Source organism: Moschus berezovskii, chromosome 17, assembly GCF_049115385.1.
Source record: "Moschus berezovskii isolate FMDL1 chromosome 17, NW_MosBer_1.0, whole genome shotgun sequence".
Classification (NCBI taxonomy): Eukaryota; Metazoa; Chordata; class Mammalia; order Artiodactyla; family Moschidae; genus Moschus; species Moschus berezovskii.
The window spans coordinates 64,775,853-64,792,860 of NC_142476.1; the positions used below are offsets into that span (position 1 = coordinate 64,775,853).

The 17,008-nt window shown below is 42.8% G+C and overlaps 1 protein-coding gene across 3 annotated transcripts in view; it reads right to left on the bottom strand.

Annotated features, from left to right (window-relative positions):
* CNIH3 (cornichon family AMPA receptor auxiliary protein 3) overlaps nt 1–17,008 on the bottom strand; it is a 278,751-nt gene that overhangs the window by 175,619 nt on the left and 86,124 nt on the right. For 2 of the 3 annotated variants that reach the window (XR_016039650.1, XR_016039647.1), the window contains 2 exons: nt 4,973–5,167; nt 3,565–4,042 (listed from right to left, as the gene is read on the bottom strand). The exons of the other annotated variant lie outside the window; for it this stretch is intronic. The gene's annotated coding sequence lies outside the window, so the exon portion shown is untranslated. Of the gene's footprint in view, nt 1–3,564; nt 4,043–4,972; nt 5,168–17,008 lie in introns of those variants that run through there. 3 annotated transcript variants of the gene reach the window in all.

A 17,008-nucleotide genomic window follows, 5' to 3' on the forward strand; every position in this document is an offset into this window, starting at 1 on the left:
TGGCTGCAAAGATTATAATCAATCTGATTTCGGTGTTGACCATCTGGTGATGTCCATGTGTAGAGTCTTCTCTTGTGTTGTTGGAAGAGGGTGTTTGCTATGACCAGTGCATTCTCTTGACAAAACTCTATTAGCCTTTGCCCTGCTTCATTCTGTGCTCCAAGGCCAAATTTGCCTGTTACTCCAGGTGTTTCTTGACTTCCTATTTTTGCATTCCAGTCCCCTATAATGAAAAGGACATCTTTTTTGGGTGTTAGTTCTAAAAGGTCTTGTAGGTGTTCATAGAACCATTCAACTTCGGCTTCTTTAGCATTACTGGTTGGGGCATAGGCTTGTAATTTAGCATTGCTATTAATTTTTTATCACAAAATAATCCCTTAATTAGCATAGAACTAGTATCATCGAGTCGTGTCTGACTCTTTGAGATCCTATGGATTATACAATCCATGGAACTCTCCAGGCCAGAATACTGGAGTGGGTAGCCTATCCCTTTACAGTGTATCTTCCTGATCCAGGAATCGAACTGGGGTCTCCTGCATTGCAGACAGATTCTTTACCAACTGAGCTATGAGGGAAGTGTCATTGGTGGTTCCCTCAAATGAGCCCCACCTCCATGACACAGTGATTCAGTCTCAATCTTAGCCGTTCAGCTCCACGCCCTCCCTTGCCTTCACATTGTCAAGCACAGTCTCCGTTCACTGCATTTTCAGAAAGTCCTTCAATTCATTCTCCTCATCCAGTCTCTTTTGCCCTGAACTCAGCCCAGTTTTTTGTCATCTTGCCACTGAATTATGACTGTGTCTTACTCGAAGATCTTCCCACTCTGTATCGGTTCAGGTCCTCCAAGAAACCAAGCCAAGATGGGATTAGATTTGCAAGATGTTGACTGGGGTGGGGGGAGGGCAATGGTAGGGAGAGGGACAACATATGAAGGATAAAGAGAGAGGGAGGGAGTGGCAGAAGGTGGAGAGAGACTTTGGACCCCACTGTAGGTCTGACACCTGTGAGGGGCGGAAGGAAGCCTGGGTATGAAGAGCCTCTGACCACAATGCAGTCCTGAGAAAGTCTCAGTAGACCGACGAGTAGTCTCCAAGCAAATGCCCCCATTAGAGGTATCCCACATGGACAGAAATGAGGTTTTAGTACCCTCTGTGCTCAGGCACTGATAGGCAATAGCCTGGGAGAACTGTGACCTCAGCATAAATATTAGAGTTACGGGGGAAAGACAGGCTTCTCAATTTAGGGACTAGATCAATTGGACATAAAGGAAAAAAAATAAAACTTAATTTCCTCTCATACCATTCACAAAAATTAGTTCTGGGTGAACTATAGATCTAAATATGAAAAGAAAAAGACAAAAAAGTTTAAACTTTTAAAAATAATACAAGAGGGGACTTCCCTGGTGGTCCAGAGGTTGGGAATCTGCCTGCCAGTGTAGGGGACACGGGTTCAACTCCTGGTCCGAGAAGATTCCACATACCCTGGGCAACTAAGCCCGTAAGCCACATCAACTGAGCCCGCGTGTTGCAACAACTAAGGCCCACGCACCTAGAGCCTGTGATCAGTAACAAGAGAAGCCCAGGTACCACAACTAGAGAGCAGCCCCTCTCACCCCGAGTAGAGGAAGCCCACACGCAGCAACGAAGACCCAGTGCCACCAAAAATAAATTTATTTTTAAAAATAACAATAATAATATAAGAGAATCCATTTATGACCAAGAAAGGAAACCTACAAACTACACAAGGAAAGAAGGATTCATTGGAATACGTTACAATTAAGAACTTTTATTTATCTAAATGAAGAACTTCTGTTTTGGAAGGCAAAGAGAGTGAAAAGACAAACCAGGGTGAGAGTAGGTAGCTTCAACGCATTTGACTGATAAGGGGATAATAATCAGACTGTAAATAAAACTACTAAAAGTCAATTAAAAATTTAAAAAAACAACAAAAAACTGAGTAGAAAAAAAGGGCAAAAGACTTGAAAAGATGTTCCACCAAAGAGGATACCCTAATGGCCAATAAACTTATGAAAAGGTGCTTAATATCATTAATCAAGACAGGAATACACACTAAAATCACAACAAGATATCACTAAGCACTCACATGGATGGTTAAAACTAAAAAAAATCTGGTAACACCAAGTGCTGGAGAAAACATGGAACTACAGAAGTTCCCTGATGTTACTGAAGAGTGTGCAAAATGGTTCAGTCACTTTGGAAAACCATTTGCAATCTTGACTACTAATAGACTTAACCTGTAACCCAAAAATTTCATCGTAGGTTTGGAATTACCTAGAAATAGAATCACATATGCATAAGATGCACACCAAAAGACATGCACAAGAAAGAATGTTCACAGCAGCAGATGTCCACCAAGAGTAAAAATGGATAAATAAATTGTGGTCTAGTTCTTCCATGGTGTACCATAGTGAAAATTGATACATCAATGCTACACCTGACAATATGGATGAATTTCACAAATACAGTACTGAGTGAAACCTACTCCAGGATTATACAAAGTTCAAAAACAAGTGAAACTAAAATTTGGTGTTTAGGGATTCATACTTAAGTGCAAAACTACTGGGGGAAAAAAAGCAAAGACGTGATAACCATCAAAGTCAAGATGATGGTTACCTTCAGGGAGATAGAAAATTACAAAGAGATAAGCATGTGATTTCGATATGCTAGCAACGCTCTACTTCTGACCTGAGTATTTGCCATATAATAACTTCTAAAATCTTCTTTTAACTTTCATGCGTTTTTCTTAATTGTGTTATATTTCACAGCTTTTAAAATGTTTCTTTAAAATAAAAAATGAGAATATTTTATAAAGGAGGAACAATCTAGATAGACCTTATTCCTGCCCCTGAGAGTCTACACCTGATTATCTAATAGGGACTGTGTGAAAACCCTGGCAAAATATAGGGAATAGAAGACCAAGCACAGAGAAGTTAATTTCATGATATGACAAAGCATTGTCATCTCTTTTTCAACATTTTTATTTATTTATTTATTTTTGGCTATGATGGGCCTTCATCGGGCTTCCCTGGTGGCTCAGTCAATGAAGAATCCTCCTGCAATACAGGAGACCTGGGTTTGATCCCTGCATCGGGAAGATCCCGAGGAGAGGGAAATAGCAACCCACTCTAGTATTCTTGCCTTGGAAATCTCTTGGACAGAGGAGGGTCTTTGTTTCTGCATGTGGTCTTTTTTCTAGCTGTGGTACACAGGCTTCTTGCGGTGGTCTCTCTTGTTGCAGAGCACAGGCTCTAGGGCATGGGCTCAGCAGTTGTGGTACATGGGCCTAGTTGCCCCGCAGTATGTGGGATTTTCCCAGACCAGGGATCAAACCTGTGTCCTCTGCATTGGCAGGCAGATTCTTAAGCACTGGACCACCAGGGAAGACCCTGTCACTTCCTTTTTTAATAAAAGAGTAGAAACCAGAGGTATTATTAACAGAAACATCCATGGAAGTAAAACTGCATAGAGACCCAATTGTCTGCTACCACCCCAACTATATAGAGAGTTGAGATAACTGTTCTCCTCTTATCAGGGTTAGCACCCCCTCTCATAACCTGGCTGGCAGTTTGAACTCCAAAGAAAGATATCACTGTGACTCACACAAGCAAAAAGTGATTGATAGCTCATTTTCCCAGGATACTTTGGGAGCTACCTTGCAAAGGGTACTTTCAGTACTCTGGTAATTAATGTATAAGCTGGCAGGCACTTTTTCATTTAAAGACATTTATTTCTTAATTAAAATGACATGCAAATGTTAACATTTATTAATTATTTTACTAGCTCACAGCAGTGTAATTAACTGACTTGAAAAGCTGAAAATGATACCTCCATCTTTCAGAAATTGCAGCACAGGGTTGAAATGACAATATGAAGTAAGAAAAGTTGTTCCTGGGCGCTCCTCAGCTCCTTTCACAGTCTCCAGCCCACATTCTACCTCTGTAACCGTTTACCAAGTGGGCTGTGATGATTAGGATGTCTGATTTCCAAAGCCACTTTGTAACCACTGTGCTGTTCCAGATGACCTGGTAGAGGACACAGTAAAGCAGAGAGGAACCATTACAAAGCCAAGGGCAAGTGATACAAAAAGACAGGAAAACCTAGCTACAGGCGTGGCAGTTTCTCCTTTCGTGATTCAAGGAAAGAAAGCGAATGCCTCAAGATTGCAGGCAATGGATTGGAAGACCTGAATAAGGGAGCACATCGTGATCAAATCAACACACTGTGCTTGCTGTAAGTTACAGCCACTCTTCCTCGTCAGTCTTAGCTGAGTCCCTGTAAAACTTCACCAGCTGCCAATGAGCAACACATCTGGAGCAGGAGGGGCCTTACAGACTGCCACCTGGGGTGGATGGTCAGTTATTCTGCCTACTTATTATCAGCTTCAAGGAACAGGCAGGTATGGAGTATGGCCAGGAATATGAACGATTGAAAATATTCATTAGGTCCCATAGCCACAGTGTGGGGTCTACAAGTACATTCAAGGGCGAGTGAAAAGTTTAGGATTATTTTTCAAAAGTGTATATATATATAGGTATATATAAACTATGAAAAGAATACTACAATACCACAATCAATAAATGCTTAATTACATGCCTACAAAATGTAATATTATGTCAGCCTCATTTGTTAAATTAATATTCATAAAATTTTCATTATGCTTAAAAACAATCTGCAGGTTAGGCTTTCTTTCTTCACAAAAATTCCAAGTGTAAATGGGAAACTACAGCCAATAGTGAATTAAGTAAACTGTCATAGCCTGATAGCTTGGAAAGCAAAATGATTGCTTACAGGTCTTCCAAGTGTTCACAGCCAAAAAAATTACATTTCCTGTAACATTTTATTTTTTTAAATGATGTAGGATGGAGCCTCCAAAGGAAGTGTTCCTAGATCTTTAAAACAGCGCTGGCCAGCTTTGTCCTGAATCTGCAAAGAAGGGCCATTAAAGGCCTTACCGAATCCAAGTTCTTCCCACAGTGACTGAAATGTTGTTGGTCTTCATTAAGCTGTAATTACATCTGGAGGCAACGCTTTCCACACTATGAGCACAGGATCTGGAGTCAGACTGCACATGTTCAAATTTTTTCTCCATAATTCACTGTGCATCCTGAGGGAAGTGGCTCAACCTCTCTGAGCCTCATTTTCCTCATCTGTAAAATAATGAGCATGATAGAATCCACTGTAAAAGGTTGGGAGGATTCTGAGTTAATACACGTAAAGCATTTATAACTGCCTGGCACAGAGTAAATATTGAATACATGTTATTCATTCACAGAAACGTGGATCTGCCATAAGAACCCTATCCCACTGTTGGATCATTTTTACATCATTCCAAGGTGAATGTGCACAAAGGCAGGCAGAGATGCCTCTTCAATCAGGTTTTGCCCAGGCGAGGTCAGGCTGTGTTTCCAGGCAGAACAGTAGTGGGTGTTCAGGGCCAGGGGACAGATAGGAATTGAGCAGAGAACGAGAAATCCAGGGCACGAACAGCACTTTCACAACTGAGACTCTTGCCCTTTGGTTCCCTCCCCTCAAGGTGGATTATTTGTGCCTATGGAGAGAAAAGAGAGAAACTTTGGAAAACGACATGGTTAATTAATCCTCAACAAACTGTGTAGTTGACCTACAGCAGATGGATGCTTCCTACAGAGGTGACAATTATTTGAATGCAAATTAAGTAGTTTATAGGCCATTAGAAGAGGGAGATAATTCCTTATAAACATCCATTTTGTTAGGAGGGAAAGGAAAGGAGAGGAAGGAAGGAAGGAGGGAAGAGAGGGAAGGAAAGAAGTGGAGGAAGAAAGGAAGTAAAAGAAGGAAGAAAGACCCTAGGACCAAAGAATCTGTAGCACGAACTCATTTGTAAAAAGAAGAAAAAAAAGAATCCAAACTCCACTTTTGATGTTCTATGTGTAAATGCATAGAAAAAAGACTGAAAGAATATACATCCAATTTTAGGGACTGCTACCTCGGAGAGGAGCACAGATTTTTGGTAGGGGAGGAGAGTGGGAGTGGAGGGATGCCCACAGTCTAACGAGAGCAAAACCTGGTAAATGAGCTGGGTCCCACAAACCTCAAACTAACTCACAACATGGCCACCCGCCACTGGAGGCCTCCCAACCAGATTTGGGTGTTGGAGTGAAACAGCAAGGAATTCTTGCCAGGGGAGAAGAAAACCAATCTGCATCTTACTGGCTAAGCAGCACCACTAGGCAAAGATGGCAGGAAACAAGCCAACTGGTGAGAAGTCCACCTGTCCAGAAGAGCCAGATAAGCTCCTGAGAGTCCCCGTAAAGCAAGCACACTTTCACATCTCTCTCCAACCGAGTATCTAAGATGGTAAAAATCCCAGGGTAGTCTGTACTCAACTTACCTGTGCCTAGAGTTCCAGCTGTGTAATATTTGTAGGCTGGAGAAAGCTTTAGCATCTCTGTTGTCAAGGATGTGCCTATCCTATAACAGCCAGGTGAGCGAGCATCTCAGAGTCACCGATCCTCCTCTAATCCTCATGGTCTTCCTACAGGTACATCTTGAACACTCATCAACACCACTGCGTGCTAAGCATTTGTACAGTCAGGCCAATCAAGATGGCAGTTCTCAGGGCTTCCCTAGTAACTCAGTGGTAAAGAATCCACCTGCCAATGCAGGAGACACAGGTTTGATCCCTGATCCTGGAAGCCCCTACATGCCTCGGAGCAACAAAGTCCATGCACCATAACTTTGCTTTAAAGCCCAAGAGCCACAACTACTGAGCCCACGTGCCACAACTACTGAAGCCTGTGCGCCCTAGAGCCAGTGCTCCGCAACAAGAGAAGCCACAGCAATGAGAAGTCCAAACACTGCAACTACGGAGTAGCCCCACTTGCTACAAGGAGAGAAAAGCTCACACAGCACACAGCAATAAAGACCCAACACAGCCATAAACAAATAAGTTGGTGGTTCTCTGGCTCTCTGTGCATCCCCTTCCCAACCAGTCTCTGCCTCACCTGCACCCCAGTCCCATGACTGACCTTCCCTCCTAATCATAAAGCTTAAGCAGTAACTGCCTGCATACTTGCCCCTGGCCCCAGCCAGGGGTTGTCCTAATCAATCACTGTTCAGATCAGAACAGTGCCACTACAGTAGTTTATCAAAGGGAAAACATCTGCCCAGGTGATTAACGGGAAGGGCCATGAAGGATGTGCCCCTCTGCTGGTTTCCCTGGTAACTGGTGAGCCAACCTCACGTCAGTTCCCACTACAGACTCCTTCTCCTCCACCAGAGCAGCAAAGACTGCTGCTGTGTCCTGCCTGCTGTCTGCCTTACATGGTCACCCCAGGACCTTGCTTCAGAAGTTTAAACATTCGCTGTCCAATAGATCACTGAGGTCTCAGTTGCTGTCTATAGGCTCTTCCTTTTGTTGTGTGGCTGGGCAATGACAAGGGTTGCAGACCTGTGGGGTGCAGCCCAACAGCACTTTATTCAGAGATGAAGAAGACACAGTGCTACCCTTGAGAGAGACAAAGAAGTAAATGGGCAGTTATGGTCCAGTGGTTTGAGGGCTACAGTTTCAGGAAGCAGGGGGTAGTATGGAAACAGTGCAGTGTGGGAATGTATAACAAGTACACCTACTCCAGCACCCCTGGAGCGGAAGACGTGAGTCAGGAGGTGATTAACCCTGGGCAGAGCCTTGAAAAGGGGGGAACAAGAGGAAGGGCCTGAGCTGATGTGAATGAATGGGGATGCATGTCCACATTCCTACATCCCCTTCTGCCAGCATTCCTGACCTCACTGATGGCCAGTGAAACTGCAGTCTCTTTACCACACACAGTGGGCATTACCTCACTATTCTTTGTCATTCAAATCCATTGAGTTTCATCTGAACACAGTTTCATACAGGAACGTGGGCAGAACTGATTAGCCCCTATTAGAAGTCTGTCACTTCACTCCACCTCTAAACTGTAGCTGAAATAATTGGGTTCTGTTGTCAGGGAGGCTGCTTTTAGGGTGGGCAATAACTAAGTAATGCTGCTCTGATAAACTCTGAACCATCGATATAATGACTTTATTTGAAAAACTTAAACTTTTATGCTCAATACAGTAATACCTGTCTTGGCATTTTCATTTGTATTTTCCTTCTTGAACTGTAGTTCCCTTCCATTCCCATTCACCCACATCTACTTTCTCCTATGACTTGAGTTACTGATGCTTTATAATATTGCTTTTTGTTGCTGTTTTAGTTGCTAAGTTATGTCCGACTCTTTGCAGCCACATGGACTGTAGCCCACCAGGCTCCTCTGTCCATGGATTTCCCAGGCAAGAATATTGGAGGGTGTTGCCATTTTCTCCTCCAGGGGATCTTCTAGACCCAGGGATCGAACTCACATCTTCTACATTGGCAGGCAGATTCTTTGCCTCTGAGCCATCCAGGAAGACTGCCTTGTAATATCAAGTGGACTCAATAGGTTTCCAAATCTCCTTTTTAAAAAACACATGGGGCATCAGTCTATATCTGGGCATTAAGATGGCAAAGAACAGAAGGATATCAAGAAATCTCTTTTTATTCCAATTGACAAATATCTATTAAACACTTTCTCTGTATAAGATGCTGTACTAAATATTAAGTAGAATGCAAATACTATAGGACATCTCTCAAGATCCTGACAGTTGGGAACAATAAGACCATTATTTAAAAAAGAACAAGCAGAATAAGGTGGGAACAAGTCACAAATAACAGGTAGGTATTCCAAGAAAGGAGATAATTGTCTGAGAGGCAACTGCAAAGTTCCCCCAAAACTGAAAGTGTAAAACTAACACTCAACTCTTAATGAGATTCAACATGTTTAAAAAAATATCTTAAAGATAAGATATTGCTAGGAACAAACACTGGATAAACAAGCAAATTCTTTCAGTACTGTTACAGATCCAAAGTTGAAGCAATTAACTTGGTATAAACATGGAAGGCGTTAAATTAGCAATGAAACAGACTAAACAAATGTCAGCGGCAACTGTGGGGACCTACCCAAGATATGCAGGAAAGGAGATGCCTTGGCCCACAGATTCTGGGTGCACATAGTGGGGGCAACTCTGCAGTAGAGACTGGTGCTCTGAACCTGATAGCCTTAACTATTTTAAAAGTGCAACTCGCCCCCACAACTACTTTGCTGTGATTACAGAATAACCTAGAAGCTTCGGAAAAAATTTGACCTTCTGAGTATACTTTCCTATTGAGACACAACACACTGACCAGAGAATGTACCTTGGTCCTGAAAGGACTTAAATTTTTCATTATAAATGAACAAAATAGCATAATAGATTCCTTATGAATCTCTCACGAAATTGATCAATATGAGTCTACTCAGAGAGACTGATTCATTCTAGGTGTGCTTAGCCTAAAAGCTAATAATAGAAGCCAATGCAAATTCACTGATGTAAATGGCACAAGCTGCCTTCAACAGTGGATTTTGCAATCAAAATAATGAACTTATGCAGGAAGAAGCCAAAGTAGCTTTTTTTTTAAAAGAAAAAGCTAGTGATGATCTGAATTCAATTAAACATAGAAATGAATCTTAACTGGTAACTAGAGTTACAAAACATAATGAGATCATTATAAATATCTTGGAAGAAGAGCTACACAATTTTAAAATAATAAGCTTTTGATGATAATATATTAGGGAAAAAATTTCAGAATGTGCCAAAAAAAGGAGATCCAAGGGGGAGGTACTATCAGAGTGCAAATGTTCTTGAATTTCTTGGGAAGAGTTAAGACACCGATGCATTTTTGGAGTTGATAGACTAGGAAATGTAAATTTAAATATACTAATTAAAGATAAAAAGATAACTGTAGACTATTTGACTTCCAGTTTCAGATAAAATGGAGTAAAGGGGACCAGATTTATCTTCTGCATGAACCTACCAAGAAAGCTAGACAAAATCTATAAAAAAAGGCTTTCCTTATAGCCCAGTGGTTAAGAATTCACCTGCCAATGCAGGAAACATGGGTCCAATCCCTAGTCCAGGAAGATCCCACATACCAAGAGGCAAGTAAGTCCACAAGCCACAACTACTGAAGCGGTCAGGCCTAGTGCCTGTGCTCCACAGCAAAAGAAACCACCTCAGTGAGAAACCTGTGCCCCACAACTAAAGAGTAAGCCCTGGCTGCCACAACTAGAGAAAGCTTGCACCCAGCACTGAAGACCCAGCGCAGTCAAAACTAAAATAAATATTAAAATATATATGGTGGCTGGTGGTTTAGTCACTAAGTCATATCCAATTCTTGCAACCTCATGGATTATAGCCCACTAGGCTCTGGCAACCCACTCCAGTGTTCTTGCCTGGAGAATCCCAGGGACGGGGGAGCCTGGTGGGCTGCCGTCTATGGAGTCACACAGAGTCGGACACGACTGAAGTGACTTAGCAGCAGCAGCAGCAGGCTCCACTGTCCATGGGATTTCCCAGGCAAGAATATTGGAGTGAGTTGGCATTCCCTTCTCCAAAGGATCTTCCCAACCCGGGGATCAAACCTGGGTCTCTTGAATTCCAGGCACGTTCTCTACCAGCTGAGTTATGAGGGAAGCTCCATTAAAATATATATATATACACATACATACATATATATATTAAACAATGCTTTTCAAGAACTAGACATCAGGCAACTAAGGACAGTGATCCCTGAGAAGCAAATACAAACGTGAGCCTTACATTGGTCCACCTTATTGTCTTACGAGTTTCTAGGATGTGGCTCAGAAAGCAGGAACGAGAGGCCAGGTAGAGTTCCATGGTCTCCCTGAGTTGAGGACACAAATATGGGTGTACAGGAAGGCCAGGGTACCTAGTGTTCAAAGGACAAAGTACCAAAAGAGAGCTCAAGAGACCTACAGAGGGCCCTCCTCCAACCTTCAGCTGAGTACTGATGAGCTCATACGTAAGAAAAAAATTAAGGCTGGGAAAAGAATCACAAAAAAGCCTCAGGAAGAACAGTCCCTGGACAATGACAGGAGAAGTTCCTGCTCTTAACCAGTCAGAGTGAAAACCCTCATGACTCATGGTGCCTCAGTACAGTATACAGAAGGGTTTTGTGTCGGTATTGGGGGGGAATGATCCCTAGATTAAACGCTGCTCTGGTCCCACCTAACAAATATTAAAAGCACATATGAAAACCGTACCTCCAAACAAAGTTCAATAATACTGAAAGGAAACACAAAAGTATCTGAGACCCAACAAGGCAAAATTCAGCAGCTGGTATCCAACCAAAAAATACCAGGCATACAAAGAAGCAGGAAAATACAATCCATATCAAGGAGAAAAATCAATCAACTGAAACTGACCCAGAAATAACAAAAATGAAAGTGAACATGCAAAATCATTTTGTATGATTTTTCTCTGGGATCTTTAACTATAAATTTGTTGGACCATGTGACAAACCGGGTCACAAGGGAACTCCTTCCTTTTCTTTATTCACCGATGTTCTTCAAGGCATGTAGATTCCAACTCAGGCATACAGTGCTGTAACGTCGCTCCTCCTCATTTCCCTGACCCAGCTCTGGTTCAGCCATCATCCCCCAGCAGGCTGCAATAGGCTTTGGTCTCTCATGCAGCCTCTCTCAAGTTCATGCTCACTGATAGCACCAGGGAGCAGCTTAGAGGTGTGCTGGAGGGACGGGGTACAGCGTTTCACTGTGTCCTATTGTTCACTTTTATTTGCAAACCACTTCAGTTCTCCCTGAAGCCCTCTGGAAACTGGCAACGTGGAAGATACAGGTTAGTATATTATGATTTCAGTTTGAGAAAAACTTCCATAATAGAGATAAACAAATATGCAAAAAGGAAGCCAAGTTTGCAGTGTTATAGGCTGAATCACGCCCCTCAAATTCATGTGTTGAAATCTTAACCTCCAGTACCTCAGAATGTGACTGAATCTGGAGGGAGTGTCTTTACAGATGTAATTAAGTTAAAGTGAGGTCATACAAGTGAGCTCTAATCCAGTGTGACTGGTGTCCTTATCAAAAGAGGAAATCTGGACAAAGATATACGCACACACGGACCAAGGGGCGACCATGTGGGGACACAGTAAAATGGGCTGCAAGCGAAGAACAGAGGCCTCAGAAGAAACCAACCCTTCTGACACCTTGATCTTTGACTTCAGCCTCTAGAATGGTAAGAAAATAAATTTCTATTGTTTAAGCCACTCAGTCTATGGTACTTTATTATGGCAGACTTCACAGACTCATATATGTTGTGAAAGTGAAAGTTGCTCAGTCATGTCCAACTCTGCGACCCCATGGACTATAGTCCATGGAATTCTCCAGGCCAGAATACTGGAGTGGGTAGCCTTTCTCTTCTCCAGGGGATCTTCCCAACCTAGGGCTCAAATCTAGGTCTCCCACACTGCAGGTGTATTCTTCACCAGCTGAGCCACAAGGGAAGCCAAATACATGTTGTAGAAGCCAAATATCAGCCTCATGTGCATGCTAAGTCACTTCAGTCATGTCCAACTCTTTGCAACCCTATGGAAGATAGCCCGCCAGGCTCCTCCGTCTATGGGATTCTCCAGGCAAGAATACTGGAGTGGATTGTCGTCCCTCCTCCAGAAGATCTTCCTGACTCTGCGATCGAATCTACGTCTCTTATGTCTCCTGCATTGTCAAGCAGGTTCTTTACCACTAGCACCACCTGGGAAGCCCAATATTAGCTTTACAGAAGCCCTATGTTCAAGCTGACTCAGGGGAAATTGCTTCCTGCCTCACACTTTCATCCAGTGCCAGAGGGCCCTTCGCCTCCTCTGTGCCCCTCTCTCCTCAGCCTGGCACTTTCGGATGTCTGTTCTTACATCTATTTTTGTTATGCCCTTCTTGAAAGCACCAGTTGCCCAGTCAGGCCCCTAAACTTAAAACCATGTGAGATCTTCGAGGCCCAATGCTGTAATTTCCAACACAAACTTGAAAGTTACTCTGAGTGGCAGGGAGTCTGGAGGGACTGGAATGCTCTGGGGTTTCACACTGTTGTTGAATGTGCATGTTTTTTAAAAGGTGATAGGAACCCTTCTAAACAGCCAACTTTCTTACTAACAGTCTCACAGTCATTTGTGGGGTTTGAAATATTATGATAGATGGAACTAAATTAAGACTAAAGGAGAGAAAATGATGAAGCATGAGCAGTAAGGTGTGGGTGTTTGGAGCTCTTTACTTATTCCACAAACGTTTATGAGTGTCTATTATATGTAGGCACTGCAGACCCTGGAGAGCAAAACCTATATAGACCCTGCCTTCCAGAAGCATCTAGCAGGGAAAACATAAACTGACATAAATATATAAATATATGAAATATGCATATACATCTATGTACATGTATAATATAATATACAATAACAATCCATACAAAGTTCTATGAGGACTATGTCCAGGGAGGTTTTTGTGGTTTTTTTATTACGGCAAAAGTCCCATAATATAAAACATACTATTTTAACCATGAAGTGAAGTGAAGTGAAAGTTGCTCGGTCGTGTCGGACTCTTTACGACCCCATGGACTACACAGTCCATGGAAATCTCCAGGCCAGAATACTGGAGTATGTAGCCTTTCCCTTCTCCAGGGGATCAAACCCAGGTCTCCCACATTGCAGGCAGATTCTTTTCCAGCTGAGCTAACAGGAAAGCCCATTTTAACCATAGCTAACTGGACTGAGTTCAGTGGCACTAAGTACACTCACACTGCTGTGCAACTCTCTCTATCATCCACCTTCCAAGTTTTTCATCTTCCTAAACTGAAATTCTATTCCTATTAAACACTAAGTCTTCATTTTCCCTCCTTACCCCCTATTCCTGGCCCCTGGGATCTACCAAAGTACTTTCTGACTCTATGAATTTGACTATTTTAGGTTATCTCGTATAAGTGGAATCAAACAATACTTGTCTGCAGTTAATGCATATTGGAAAGAAAGTGAAAGTGTTAGTCATTCAGTCGTATCCGACTCTTTGCAACCCAATGGACTGTAGCCTGCCAGGCTCCTCTGTCAATGGAATTCTCCAGGCAAGAATACTGGAGTGGGTAGCCATTCCCTTCTCCAGGGGATCTTCCCAACCCAGGGATTGAACCCGGGTCTCCTGCATTGCATTATCTATCATCTGAGCTATCAGAGAAGCCCCAATGTATATTCGAATGTGTTTTTAAGGTTAACTTGATATATGTCCTACAAATAGATTGCACCTTCTTCCCCCTCCCCACACCGTGCTATACTGTCAGTTCTCATTAGTTATCTATTTTACACGTAGTAATGTATAGTTTGAGAGTGAGCATAGCTTGTCTGCTCTAGTCTGGGCAAGGAAGGTTTGCCTGGAGTGACCTTTGAGCTCGTGCCATGTAGAAGCTGTGGCCTCTCAGCTAACACTCCCCCTGCTTCACTTCCTCTCCAGCACCAGGACCGGAAGCCTGAGGCTGCATTTTGCACTCCCTTGCCAGCTGGTTCTGCCAGTGGGAGGCACTTGGAGGAGACTGAAAAGTAGATGAAAGGGAGAAGTGATCCTTTTTCCTGATTCCGGTGGCAGTGTCAGCAAAAGCAACAGAGGCAGTAACAAAAGCAACAGTGGTGGTGGCAGTGGTAGTGGCAGCAGCAGCAGCAGCAGGAGCGAGGGCGGGCTCTGGGGTTCCTGCTCTGGAAGCCGCTGCAGAACAGCAGCACAGTGGTGGACTCTGCATGCTCACTTTGTGCATCCTCCTTAGCAGTGGATGGCCAGTGGCCTCCTCAAATGATCAGTTTTTGCTGTTCCACTGTCCCAAGACCTTTGTTACCAATTTCCTGGGTTAAATTGTTTAAAAAACCAAGAGTAGTTTTTGCTTCTCCAACCAAACTCATGCTTGGCTTCTAAAACAGCCCCAGGAAACTGACTCAAAAATAGGCATCTGGATTGGACATCTGAGCGATCTTGGCTTGAATGCAGTGATTACCTCAACGCCAGTGAGAAACTGGGATGCTGGTCTCCATGGTACACAGCAGCAAATGGTGACTTAAATTTTCACCATTGACCGCTTGGGAGGAAGTGCTTACGGGAGGTGAGGCTTGAGGAGACCAAGTGGTGGCTGTAAGTGACCATTTCGGTAGGAACAATGATTAGAAAGGCTCTGGATGAGCTGGCTGCTTTCTGAACACACTGGTGAGTTCGATGGAGAAAAAAAAAAGACCAGTTCAGGGCTTTACTATCTTAGCTAATGTCAGGATTGAAAAGTGAAAGTGTTAACCACTCAGTCGTGTCCAGCTCTTTGCAGACCCCATGTATGAGAGATAGAAAAAAAGGCAATTGTGGCTGGAGTGAAGTGAATGTGGAGGGAAAGTAGTGAGAGAGGCAACAGGGGTCAGGGCTGGCAGGGCCGTGGTGAAGATTTGTTTTATTCTGGTTTAATAAGTCACATGGAAGTTCAAGAAGGTGGAATATGGCAATACAATTTTGATACCAAACCCCTGGGACAGCAGAGATCCCACAGCCCCCAAGAAGACTGTCATACTTCATATGCCAGCTACAAGTTCAAGGGTCCTGAGGCCACTCACACTTCTGAACAACTGGCTAAAAATTCAGGAGGTTCTATGACTCTCTCGGGTTCAATTTTACCAGAACAATGAACAGAAGTCAGGCAAGCACTAGACTTACACTTGCAGTTTTATTATAAAAGATACAAATCAAGACCAGTCAAATGAAGAGACACATAGGGTGTGGACTAGGAGCATCCCACGGAATCAGGATGTGTCACCCTCCCAGCACATGGATGTGTTTACCAACTATTGGTGCTCATCTAAGCCTCGGGTCCAGAGCTTCCAGGTCTAAATGACCCCCATCCAGAGCCATCTCATTAGCATAAATGATCAAGGCCCACCATGAATAATGATAGCATTTTTATCACCTGGGAAATTCTAAGGTGTTTTAGAAGCACCAAGCCAGGAACCTGGGACAAAGACCAAAGAAATTCTTTATTATACAACCGCAAGAGAGTGTCATAATCTGAGTTAAATTTTAGAAGGAGCATTGCAGCTGCTATATGGTCCTATACAAGACAACGCAAGACATGGAGTCTACAGTGACCTTCTAACCAGATGGTCTCTGGTCAGACACCTTGACTGTCCCTCACTGCCTAGTCTCCCTTGGTCCCTGTCCGTTTTCCAAACCTGGCTTTCCACCTTCCCCATTGATTCTAAGAGCTACATAAAACCTTGAAATAAATAGTCTGCTTAAATAAACCAGAGTTGGTTTCTGTTATTTTCTACCAAGCACCCTAAGCACTGCATGCTTTCTTTCTATCATTAGGTTTCCATAGTCTCTCTTCCACAAAGGAAAATGTGGTTGACCCTCAATTCCTAAGTTCACATGTTCCAAATCTGAACACTCAGACTGCTTTTCAGTTTCATTTCCAAGTTCCTGGGAAAGAGAGTCTGATCATTTCATTTGGGTCAGATATACTCTCTTAGTCCAATCATAGGTAGCTTAAAAGGCTGGGTTATGTAGTACAAACATCACCAGAGGGTGGCTAAAATTATTAAAAGTAGACTAGATCTCCAAACATTGTTTCCTACATATAGGTGGAATTTAGATAGCCGGGGAGAAAAAGTATGAATTGCAAGGAGAACATAGGTTGATGATGCATAGAAGCTGGAATGGTTGTGGCATTTTCAAAGAACAGGAAAGATTCTGGCCAAATCACAGAAGAGGGATCTGATGAGAAGTGGAGGAGGCGTGGGCTTGGCTATGAAAGAGAAGGTCCTATTATGGAGAATCTGGACACTTGGCAGAAAAGTTTGTACTTGTGAAGAAAATGGGAAGCCATGTAGTTTTTCTTGGCTGAAGAAAGGTCTTATAAAAGTATTACCTCAATAGTAGCAGCAAGTTGGATGGGAGTTGATGGTGATAGAGAGAGATACAAGTTTTAAAAAAATAGAATACACTCATTTACTCCATATGGAAAAATGAGATAAATAAATCACAATTATAAAATTCAAAATTGTTAATGAGAGAGAGCAGTAAATCTCAAAC